General features: G+C 43.9%; 1 long non-coding RNA gene across 1 annotated transcript; it reads right to left on the reverse strand.

Moving 5' to 3' along the window:
* Positions 1-7,034: 7,034 nt before the first annotated feature.
* Positions 7,035-12,785, reverse strand: LOC306826147. Its single transcript, XR_013779372.1, has 3 exons — positions 12,703-12,785; positions 12,530-12,633; positions 7,035-8,664 (listed from the first exon to the last, which is right to left on the reverse strand). It is a non-coding gene; the product is annotated as an uncharacterized lncRNA (long non-coding RNA).
* Between the last annotated feature and the right edge of the window lie 321 nt (positions 12,786-13,106).

Here is a 13,106-nt window from a genome sequence, read left to right on the forward strand (position 1 = left end):
CCCCACATACACCCTGGTTGTCTGCATGCTTCTTGGTAAAAAAAGAGGAGGTGAGCAGTCAAAGGAAGAAACAGAGTTGCATAGAAGGTGTTTAAACAGCATAGGTTAATTACAGTTAATGATAACTTCATTGATGAGTAATTCTGAAGTCTCAATTTGTTCATCCTGTGATTTTAATCAACACCTGTTTGCTTAAATCATCAGCGTAGGCTGATCACAAAATATGTGAGCAGACTCCTGTCTTCTCTGAGTTTATAAAAAGCGCCCCTTCATTGTTAATTAGAGTTCACTGTGAGATCACAGTTGGCAGGAAGAGAGAGAGAGCAATCTCTTATAGTTCGTTACACTGTTTTGACTCTGGACTCCAATGATTGTGGAATAAAATGTTTTTATTGTATGAGCTCATTTATGAAATTTAACCAGATTGTAAAACAGAGACAATCATCGCTAAATCACAAAGCACTACATCCTGGCACTTTGTCAAGGCCAAACAAGAGAAATGCAACTAGTGAGGGAATTTTATCAGATATTTAGACAGTGTGGGAATAAATTCCTTACCAAGACATTTTTCACAAATGTTTTCATCAAGGTGTTTCATAACAGCTATAAAAAGATTTAAATCCAACTTCTGGAGGAAACCCTGTGAGAGCTGCTCAAAGTCAGGGTACCTTGAACAGTATTGGAGAAAAAAAAGAAGATAAAATGTGATCCTCTTTCTTAGGTAGCTTGTGAGGGGTTAAACTCTTCAAGATCCTGAATTGCAAAAAAAATCCACTTCTTGATGGAAAACCTACCACGCCTACTTTTTTTTTTTTTAAAGATTTGTTTTTGGCCTTTTTGCCTTTATTGATAGAGGACAGTGGATAGAGTCGGAAAGGGGGAGAGAGTGGGGAGAGACATGCGGGAAAGTGGCCACAGGCCGGACGCGAACCCGGGCCGCCCGCGCGAGGAGCGAGGCCTCGCAACATGGTACGCGCGCTGTCGCTGCCACTGAGCTATCGGCGCCCCCCTACCATGCCTACTTTTATATCGATATTTGAAAGTAGCTTTATATTTTGATTTCAATATCTCAAAAAGATAAGTATATAGACACTTTATTGACCCCGACGGAAATGTAGGTATTAAAGTAAATTCAAGAAAACTGGTAAAAAAATAATGCTCCATAATCATCAAATGTGCAGGTCTTTAGTCTTTTCCAGTCTCTACTGTTCTTGTGGGAAAGTGGGGATTTGGGACTCCCTGGCTGCTCGTGAGAAACTGAAGGGGGGAGGGGGGGGGTCGCAAGATGCCTTCCATAACCTCTCTGCTCCTGATTGCACCAGGTACTTTGCCCTTGGTGCCAAAATGTTTCATATCTTATCAAATCTGTAGATCAAAGAGGGTCATCCCTATGTTCCCCTTTTATTAAAAAAGGCTCCTATGTTCTCCGGTCACAATACATACCAGGGAAGATAGGACCCTCTTTCTTAAAAAGGGTCCTATATCCCCTGCTGTTGCCGAGGAACATAGGACCGTTTGTTTTTGTTTTTAAAGTTATTGGCCGTTCATGTTCATGTAAAGTCGACTATTTCACATTAAGGGAAGTCTCTTAATAGCAACTTGTGTAAATATAGTTGCCCTTTAGATTTCAAGTAAGGCTAACAGTAGGTGGATTAAAATGACCCACATGGATGATTTTTAAAGTCAGAGATCTTTCCACATTAAAAAAAAGAAACAATCTGCTAGTCAACAAGTTTATAAAACCTTGCAGAAAATTATTTTATTTTACAAGATATCCTCAAACACATTTGTTCTCTGTTAAAAAGGAAAAGGATCTCAACTTTTCTGAATCTCAGTTATGACTTGGACCAAACAGAAAAAGCCCACGAGCGCTGCATCCCCCGAGTCATTGCGCTCGCAGGAGTGAGTCCCCTCAGGGCTCAAAGCAGTTTGAGCATCTGAGTCAAAGCAGAGGAAAAAGAGAATCCTCGCATGAAAGTGAAGCTCCTGACAGCTAATCCCCTGTGAAAACACTCCGTCTGCTTCTTATCTAAAAATGTATATGCACACTTGACGCTGACACCAGACTGGGTTTTCACTCCCGTCCCATTCCCGTCTCGAGCCAGAATAAAAAAATCCTGTCCCATCCCAGTCCTGGTAGATTGATTCCCGTCACATACCGCTCTATTTCTTTAAATACCTTTATGCCAATGCATTGTCCGTCGTTAGTTATAACAGAATCATGGGATCTGCACATGTAAACCTCTTCAGGCCACATGTCCCAAAGTCACTGGTGTGTTTGACAAATTGGATGTTCTACAAACAGCATGGTGTCACACTACTGTCACTATATGTCTAACATGTTCTGAGCATGTTTAACACCAAGCAGATAAAAATAACAGCCATCATTAATTTCTTTGTCAGTGCTTGACATGGTTCGCTCAGTTCACGAGGTCATGTTTTTTTTGTTTCTTGCATGTTTTCAGTCTTTCCTGGGTTTTTTGTCATTTTTTTCCAACCCTGTATCTCTATCTGTCTTTTCAGGTCCTGCTCCTCTGTCACGTTTCACCCTCAGTAGCCAAACCGTTGTCTCATTGTCCCTTGATTGTCTGTGTGGTCAGTCACAGTGTGTTCCCTCATGTTTCCAGTCTGTAGTGTTTCCCTTGTGAACTTTGTCCTGGTGTTTGTCTTATAGCTTTACCTCCAATTCTACATTCTCCATGCACGCCTCGGCCTGTCACACTACGCTGTAGTTCACTGCTGTCATTGCTCAATCACTGTGTAAATCACCATTCGTTGTGTATTTAAAACCTGAGCTGCAAGCTGTGGGAAACATTGCTGCTAAGCATGACTTTTAGCATTTACAGAACACAGAGGTATACGGACGGGGCACTGCAGGATGTGGAAATAATTATGCAGGAAGAAAAGAACAGAGTGCGCTGCGATTTATATTGCTGATTTTCTGGTAGGCGATTATCATAAGAATTCTTAGCAGGTACAGTTGTGACATGTGTTGGATAAGGACTTCATACAGAAATGATTTTGCCCCTAAAGGGGGTCTACACAGAAAGCGTTTTGAACATCAGTCCTCGTGCTGAGGACTGGTGCACAGAGGACAGAGATGAGTCAGTGATTGTGAGGCTCAGAGGACCTGTTGCTGATGGAAACTTGATACAAGTCTCACTCTACTTACTCTCACTCTATCGTCTGTGGTTTCTCAGAGTTCGTGAGTAATAAGTGAAAAAGACAAGCTCTGTATGGAGGCCGTGTTTTCAGTGCTACACATAACAAAACTACTAAGTTCCTACTTGGCCTATGATTTTTATCAAAAAGAAAGCTGGCCCAAACACAAAACCATGTTGGCAGAGCTTAGCATCCCCTAAGTATTTGATCTCTTTCGTAATTACAAAAGAAAAAGATTTTTGGGGGTTTTTTATGGGAAAGGCAAATTTGGCAGCCTCTCCTGACTTAGTTCTTGGCTCCTGAATCTTCACAACATGAGGCACCTCGCTCTAGTGAACGTCTTTAGCATAATGCTGTGTGTACAGCGTATAGAAACACTGTGACACAGCTACCTGCAAAGAGCACAATTTAAGTAAGATTTAGACTTTAACAAAACTAAGGCAGCTCATTCATCACTTTATCGCCTCATGCGTGGTGGTGACTGTCTGCAGAGAGCCTGTCCTCTGGGAGCTGCTGTGTTTCCCCCCAGTTAATGCATGCATAGCTTAAACCTACACACTAACCCTGCATTAAGAGTGTGCTTCTATGGGCGATGATCCCAGTAGGTGTAGGTACCCAGTTTAACTGTTGTATTTACAAGCTGCAACAGAAAACGATTCACCGCATGCCATATATTGTGAATGGACACTTACACATTCACACACTGATAGTGCAGGCTGCTATGTAAGACCATCAGAAGTAACTTATCCCATTCATATACCACCGACGAAGCAGCGGGACGAAGCACCCTCGACTTTCCGGTTGAGAGACGGTGACGCTACTCGCTGAGCCACACTGTTAAAAAGTGTGAAGGAAAAGCTTTATTTCAGAGGACTGTCAGAAGCTGTCTCGTCCTCGGCCAACCCCGAAGAATGGATCTAGATTATTGGGTCAGTGGGGGGTGCGGCGTGTTTGGCAGAGTGTAAAAGCCCAGACTGGATAGATGTAAGTGCTGCATTTAATCTGGTAATGTTTTATCATAACTGGCTTCACTTCCTTCATCAGCTCAAATTATATTTGAATTTCAAAGAAAGTCTAAAGCTGACTGAGCCGAAATGTGGTTGTAACTTATCCCTTGCATGTCTCCTTAATTCCCTGCCGGCTCCAGGACTTACGGGATGGCAGGTACGCAGCCGCGAGCCAGCTACCCTTAAAGTTTCCCAATAGACACTTCTTAGGCTGGCTCATCAAGCAACGTGTGTGTGTGTGTGTGTGTGTGTGTGTGTGTGTGTGTGTGTGTGTGTGTGTGTGTGTGTGTGTGTGTGTGTGTGTGTGTGTGTGTGTGTGTGTGTGTGTGTTTGCTGGCTTATCGATCTTTCCCAGGCTTTGAGGAAGAAAGAGAAGGAGAAGAAGATTCAAGCTGAGCTGCTACAGCAGCAGGGAGAGCAGCCATGAGAGAGAAGAAGAAGCCCAAACACTGGAGAGAGAGAGAGAGAGAGGGAGAGAGGGAGAGAGGGAGAGAGGGAGAGAGAGAGAGAGAGAGAGAGAGAGAGAGAGAGAGAGAGAGAGAGAGAGAGGGAGAGAAGAAACACACCTGAACTCCCCTTCTCATTCCTCCAGTGCATTTAATCTGTGACTGTAAACTTTATCAGGAACAACACCAAACAGACCACAACTCTTTTATGTTTGAGTGACTTTTATAGGATGCAACAACTGTTTGCTTTGAAGATCCAGTCAGGAGTTTGATCCTGTTGGGTCCAGCCAGGATGGCAAAGTTCAGGCTGTGTACGTTTGGAGAACTACGACAAAAGACTCTTTATCCCAGCATGCCTTGCAGGTACTCCCAGAATGCTTTGCCACACCTAACACATAGGTGTGAAGTCTGGGAGGTATAAAACCGGCCATGCCCCATTGCTCTTTCTCTTTCATACGTCGCCTGGCGACGTCCGAGGATACAACTCTGCTTCCTGTTTCACAACACGCTTCTCTTTGTTTAGAAGTTTTGGCGCGCAGTTAACCGAAGGCCTTGAAGCATACCGACATCCGAAATTCCGAGCTTAGATCCACTTGAATGCATCTCTAAGAAGAGCGTTTTATTTCTCCCGTATTGAAACGGCATTGAGAGAGACTGTAAGGATTACGTCTCGTTCCGTCCTTTAAAGAAAGGACACCCACGGAGATCACCTCGCTCGACGGAGGACACGACGGCCCTGCTCAACCCCATTGGACACGCACCGCCATCTCCAAACAACTGCAGAAAGGCCGCGCCAGAACCTCTTTTCTTCCTTCATCAACCGTGGACAAACGGTTACAAGTGAGGCTTAGCTAGGTCTGGTCAGTTAGATATAGAGAGTGTGTTTAATAACTGAGTTATTATTGTGAAACGGTGATAATATTTGCTTGGTGTTTGACCGCTGTGTCTTAGGTTTTACCAGAGTAAAATCTCTTTTGTTTTCTTTATTTGTGACGCTACGTCCCGTGTATTTCTCTGTGAACTCTCGCGTCATTACCGGGTAATAGACTCATTATCAGAAAGACTAGTGTGAACGCCGTCTGATACAAATCCGGCCACTGGCTTCTGGTACGTGAAGTTAACTATGCACTGAGTTGTGCGTGAGCTCCAGGCTGAGATTGAGCTTCTGAGGTGCGCTCTTTTCTCTCTCGCTCTCTCCCTTTACGCACACACGCACCTTTCGGCAGACGCACACACATAGATATCTGTGGCTTTCCAGACGCTGCAGAAACATAGATCAGGTAGAGACAGAGTTTGACTCTGTCTCTAGGCATTCTGTGTCCGCCATCACGTGACCACGCGTGGTCGCGCCGCCATTGTTGATCTCTTCCCCTCTCTCGCCCCCTCTCTCTCTCTCTCTCTCACTCACTCTCACAGAAACACACACACACACACACACACGTGCCACGCTTGTTTGTTTTTGTTTGTCTCTGTAGTTTAGTTTATAATAGTTGTTGTTTGATTGAGTTTCATTGATTAACTTGATGTTTCTTTGTTAAATAAATTCTGTTATAATTTAAAGAGCAGTTGTTTGTGATTACTGTGTGTTCACATTGTGACTTAGGCTGGGTGAAAGGGCTTTGTGTTCGGATTTCACACCTTCAATTAAATACAGATTATTAATTATTAATGATATTCGTATTTAATTAAATAATTTGAGACTGATATTTGTAATATTTTGGTTGTTCCCTGTTTACAGGGTGGTGCCCCGAGGTTTATTAAACTAAGTTTAATAATAATTATTGATTTATTTTAATAATTAAGTAAACTTAATTATTAAATTTAATTCGACAACTAAATGTTACATCCTCACACACACACACACACACACACACACACACACACACACACACACACACACACACACACACACACACACACACACACACACACACACACACACACACACACACACACACACACACACACACACACACACACACTGCTTGATGAGCCAGTCTAAGAACCCCCGAAAATCCCCAACAATCCTAAAATGTAAAATACAGACTTAAACAAAAGGGCGCTCAATCATCACTTCTGGGTCTCCATACATACGTGGTGCTGACTTTATCTGCACAACCCTGTCCTCTGGATTTCAATGTTTTGCTTTGATTTGGTTGACACGAGACGTTGATGGCAGTAGAGCTGGTCTGTTTCCTGTGCGTGTCCCATATAGAGGCTATAGTCCTCAACGAGGGCGGCCTGGGTTCAAGTCTGGCCTGTGGCTCCTTTCCCGCATATCACTCCCCACTATCTGTCCCTGATTTCCATCTCTATCCACTGTCCTATCTCTGCAATAAAGGCACAAAAACCCCAAAATAAATCTTAAAAATAAAGAAGAAGAGGATTCAATTCAACGACTGGACGGGATTCAAGGACAAAGTGACAAAGAGAAAATATTTTCACAGTAAGGCGAAACGCAGAGAGAATAAAGCTAGTTCTGAAATGAGGATGAACCTTGTCTGCTTTCTATTGGACAGGCAGGTGACAAACACCGGTGGTTAGCTTGTGTTAGTGAAGGTACAAGCAGTCAAAGTAGTCAATACGTCCTGCAGCTACAATAGTCGATGGCAATGAGCCTGGGAGGAGCGGCACAGTTTGAATGTTTTGATCACAATTTCCAACAATAAATGCTACTGACTCCACCTTTAGGTGCTTTACTAGATTGTCCAGCACGTGAAGCTAGCATTAGCTTCAGCGACAGAAAAAGAACATAGCATTCCCAGCAGGTCTGTAGTTGATTAATAAGCTTAAATAACCACGCGATTCATGATCATAAATTGGCTGAGCGAGTTAGCTAAATGAGAATTGTTAGCTCTCTGTGCGCGTGTCCCTGTTCCAATCATTGACTCGGTTTCAAAGCCTTCTGCCATTTTTTGTGAAATGTCATGACTCTGCACCTCAAGCATCATCAAATGTCCCAATTTGCAAACTCGTGATTTAAAACTTCCTTCAGGTCCTTCATGTGTTCAATATTTCCGAGGAGCACATGTCGGCAGTATAACACTTCAAGCTTCACAGCATTCAGAGAGTTTACCAGCTGAGCTATTGACAAAAAGCGTTCCTTTAACTTCGAGTCCTGAAGGCAATAATAAAATGTTGATGAGCTGAGGGGCTGCTGAGACTGTGAAAACCTGCCCAAGCCAACAGTCGAGTACTCTCTCCAAAAACACCTCAATACATAATTGTGACTTTTGGCCAGTTCCCAGTAGAGAACCTTTTGATACGAGCTGGAACTGGAATCTTCAAAGTGTAATTTTCCAATGAAAAGAAAAGTGCAGGAACCGCTACTGTCAGCAAGTTGGAAGGTGTGTTTGGAAACTTCTCAACCCTGTGCTGAATTTGAGAAATTCCTTAAAAAAAAGAGAAGATGAAGCTTAGAGTGCAGTCAAAGAGTTCTGCTGATTAAAAAAAATTAGGAACAAAGGTTTAAAAAAAAATGACATTGTGCTGCAGGTAAAACCATCCTCCTTCACATCATCTGCAGCTTTCAGTACCACTCTTTGAAGTAACATCTGCTGACAAACTGCAAACACATCTGGCAGCTTATGATGATACGTGTAGTGAGAGAAACATCTGGATGAACGGTTTAACAAGAACACAAGCAGTGACACAGGTGCATGCGCCCGATTACCAGATGCTTGAGTCCAGACAGCACCCACACAGCCACAGCATGAGCTTGCACACACATGCACACCTGTTCTCTGCTTTACACTTACAAACACACTGTCAGGATCATGTACCACTACAGTGTTTCCATTTGACTGAAACAAGACTTCTCAAATGCTTCACAAGATTTTTCCTAAAGCTGACATATAGAGTATTAAATTGTGCTTAAGGTGTGTTTCATTTCACCAGCTGAGACGGTGGAAGTGTCAGGTTCCCATCACTGCAGATTTCTGGGTTCTAAAGAGCAGCTGGCAGCAGCTTATTTCGGGAGGATAGCACAGGTGTGTCCACACGATCCTCCGGCCAAATACCGAGAGTGTGGTGCATCACAATGGGCCAGTCTGAAGTGGAAAAAAAGGAAAACAAATAAACACAAGCAGTGCTTTGAGCCAAACGCATTACCTCGACTATTTAACTCTGGGGGAGAAACACCATTCCCTCCTGACTTAAACAAACACACACACACACCCACCTTGTGGCAATGCCAATATGTAAATGTATTCAGAAGCTCAGGTGTAACAGAGGATTAACAGTCTGCCTTTTTTTAAATACATAATTATGGCCTGCCGCGGGATCTGTGTTTTATTATTTATTATTTGACTGCTTTTAAGTCTATCATGTTCTTTGCTGAAGAAAGTCTGTGTGACACCTCCGACCCCAATCACTTCTGAGCTCTCAGTCAGGCCATGCACAGAAACAGAAGAGTGTGGAGCTGGACTAAAGCAGACAGACACGCTCACACACAAAAGTTCGACACAGAGAAACGGTACGGTGTAGCAGCTGACGAGGCGAAGTCCATGAAGCAGCAGGTTCGGCGACAGTATTAGCAAATTATCGAAACATGGCGGCGGGTCAAAAACACAGATGCTTTGCAGACTTGGCAGCAGTCACAACAACACAGGCAGAGTCAGAGAACCACAGATCAGTATAGGCTGCAGGTACACTCACACTGATAGATCACTGCTTAGAAACACTCAACAGCCCGGAGGACTAGTTTAAAAAACTGTCCATGTTTGAGGTGTTTCAATCCGTGTTTAAAACTATGATTATAAAAATGTCAGCTTTTAGTCGGTCTCTGGCCCATAAAAAGATTTATTGAGAAGGACCAGGACAGGTTGGAGAGATGTACACAAGCTCAGGTGCCACACTCTATTATGATCATGGATTCAGCATCCAAACATTATGAAGCTTATGTACTATAGGAGGAACCCCAAATGTCTCCTGAGGCACAACTAAAGGAAAATGTAACATTTTGAACGGTTTAATAATGTGATAAAAACTGTAGGTTGACAAACACTGTGGTGGCATAGGCAATCAGGGGTCAGGATGTAGGCGCCTAGAAATAAAAAATAAAAAAAAACAAATAAACTTTCTTTAAATTGAAATTGTCTTTAGGTCCTGACAGAAATGAATACTCATGTTCTTTGAAAAGGGAACAAAGAAAAATCCATCATATGCAGCAGTTGTAAGCCTGTAAAAACTTTGACCAATGTCTGCCACGAGATCCCAATCTGATGAACCAATCACACGCCTCCCTGCTCGTTCTTTACCTCTTAGTGCACAAGCCCACACTCAAAACAGTGGAGTTCATACAGTGAGTTGACTTAACGCTGAATAAGACACGAGACGCCAGAGTGTCTACACAATGTGAGCGATGAGCTGAGCTCTGCTTCTGGACCAATAGTAATAGTAAGTGAGGGGGCGTGGCAGCACAGAGAGGAGGGGTTGGGTGTAGACGGAGCACTGAGGGAATGCTATTTACAAAATCATGCTGGTTTAAAAAAAATGTCCAACCCAGCCTTTAAGAATCTTTATGTCTATTCATCATCTTCCTATATGAAACAACAGTGCACATTTAAAGGTCATCGTAGTTTCCACAGTGCAAAGAGAATCACACCAGCAGCCATGATTGATAGAACAGCGGGCGCCCCGGAGCCGCGACTTTACCACAAAGTGAAAAAAGTTTGCAGCAATTATCGGTCTGTGTCGCCGCGGCCGCTCTCATCTCTGCCCTTCAGTCACAAACAGAGCGACAGTGACGCACCGCCTGCTGCTCGCTGCCGAACCCTCTGATCCAGATGTTGAGACACAGAAGAGACGGAGGGTTATAAACGAGTGAGACATACATGGACCAAGCTGAGTTAAGAGGGTGAAGAAAAGATGCCTTGGGAATATTCCTCTCCCCTCTAACTGGTGTGAAGAAGATAATGAAAATGGAAAAGTGGCCTGCTAAATGATGATAGAAGCTTAAAACCGGTTTGCTGCATATCTGGTCTGCACTGACGGCACTGTTTCTGCTTTGCTCGTGAAATTAGGGAGGGGTTTCTCATAATCTGGCTATTCAATACCTTCGTGTTTTAATAAGCTTAGAGTTGCCTTTATCCTCTCCCTTCTTAAACCCCCTCACTGACAGCTTAACGCTCACATCACAGGCAGGAGAGACAGGAACAAACATGTTTTCTTCCTTGCTTTTTTTTTTTGTAATTTTCTGATGCCTTTCTATTTCAATCTACTGGAGCACATTCATGTGTGCTGCTGTGACAGATACTGGCCGAGTTATTCATTTACATTTTATTCAGATTCAATTTTCTGCTCTGATTGGTGCAAAGTGGAGAGGGATGGTTAAAAACCAGGGTGAGGATTTCTTGCTGTCTGTTGGGAAAGAAAAATGTCAATAATGATCCTAAATTAGGGTCAGTGAGATTTGTGTCGACAGTTTTATTGATTTAGCAGTAATGCTGTTTTTTCTGACCCGTTTATTTAATGGACCTGAAGCACTCACTGTGTATGTGCCAGTGCTGTACATAATAACTTCATTTTTGTTGTGACCTTTGGGGAAGCTTTTCCTGACAGAATGCAAGAAGTGTTAACAGATGACTTTAATCTCCTTGTCGTGAGTTATCTTTGGCCCTCGCGATGCGTTCCTGCAGGCGATCAGCTACTTCAACATTTGTTTGCATGACTTAACAGTCGAGCAAATAAAGACCGGGTTTAAAACATTTAGTGGGGGTAGAAACACAACATGTTCAGATGCTAAGTTCTGAATAATGGCGCTTTCCACAGCATCAGTATGTCACAGGTCATGATTTATGATTGCTTACTGTGCGTCTCTTATTAAAGGGACATCTCAGTTCTCTCGCCCTCACTAGTGATGCTTCCTTGAGTCCTGGGGCCCTGACACATCGTCTGCCATGGGTCCAACTGTGCAGGTGTTTGTGGTGCGTCCAGCATGTGAGCCTCCAAACAGCCATTCTTGCTGATTGGCGGTTTCATTTAACCCCTTGAACAGGGGCCACATGAGAAACCAAAATTTTGTCAGAGGGCCGCACCAACGATAATTTGAACTCTGCTCAACGTTCTTGTCACGGAGGAGCAGGCAGAATACGGGGGAGGCAGGCCCCAATTGCAGGAACAAAAGAGGCAAACAAGGCAAACTCAAAATGGCAAAAACACAAACAAAAACTTACTTGAAAACTAAATACAAAACGAGGAACAAAGTGTATCCAAAACCGAGGTACAGATAGAATCATAGCACAGGCGACAAACCACACCAACAAAAGGACCTTCAGGCAAATAGGCTGAAGGCAGTTCAGGTGGGCAGCCAGGAGGCCGAGCAGACATGGGGGTGTTCAGGTTGACGGCCCTGTGACCGACCAGCAAAGGGCATGACCTTTCCCAAGGGCCCAGGAGCCAGCCAGACCACCGACGAGGGAACATCAGGTGTCAGCCGAACCGCAGAGGAGAAGACGTCAGGCATCGGCTGGACCACAGAGAAGGAGACGTCAGGTGTTGGCCGGACCACAGAGAAGGAGACGTCAGGTGTTGGCCGGACCACAGAGAAGGAGACGTCAGGTGTTGGCCGGACCGACGAGGGGACGTCATCGGACATCGGCCCGACTGCCAAGAGAACCTCAACTTGACGCCGACAGCGTTCAGCAGGAACGGGGACAGGACGCAGACAGCGTTCTGCCGAAACAGATGGCAGACGGCGCCTTGCTGGAACAGATACAGGAGAGACTGAGGATCCAGGGAGCACAAGGGCAGAGTCACAGGGGCACTGGGCAACCGGGAAGCATGCTGGCTACCTCTCCTTTTAGAGCCTCCACGGCTGCCAGGCAAAATGGCCAAGCGTGTGCCAGTCCAGGGAGACTGCTCTGACGTAGCAGTGCTCCTGAGCGAGAGAAAAATATTTTGAAAATAAAGTACCTTAGAATAAGGATCCATCTTGTCCAAATCTTCCGTTGGGTCCATTTGTGGTCGGATCATTCAGTCACGGAGTAGCAGGCAGAATACAAGGGAGGGAGACCCAACTGCAGGAACAAAAGATTTATTTAAACGAGGCAAAATCAAAAAGGCAAAAACACGGAACAAAAACTTACTTGAAACTAAATCCAAAATAGATAGAATCATAGCACAGGTACATGCGACAAATGACAAACCACACTAACAAAAGACAACTACCTTAAACAATGAACCGACAAGGGACTGAGGAAAAACACAGAGACTAAATAGACTGGGGTAATTGGACACAGGTGAGATTAATGAGACAGGTGAGGACAATCAGGGTAATCACACAGGCGGGAAACACAAGACCAGAACACTGAGGACAAGTACAAAGTAAAACCCAACACTGACACCACCACCAAAACCAGATATTACAAAATAAAACAGGAAACACTAAAGACTAGACTTAAAACACAAAACAGGAAATAAACTTACAGGCAACGTATGAGGACACAGAGAAACAGACTGAAGACTAACGTAACACAAGACTATGAAATAT

This window comes from Symphodus melops (genome assembly GCF_947650265.1).
Source record: "Symphodus melops genome assembly, chromosome: 7".
Lineage (NCBI taxonomy): Eukaryota > Metazoa > Chordata > Actinopteri > Labriformes > Labridae > Symphodus > Symphodus melops.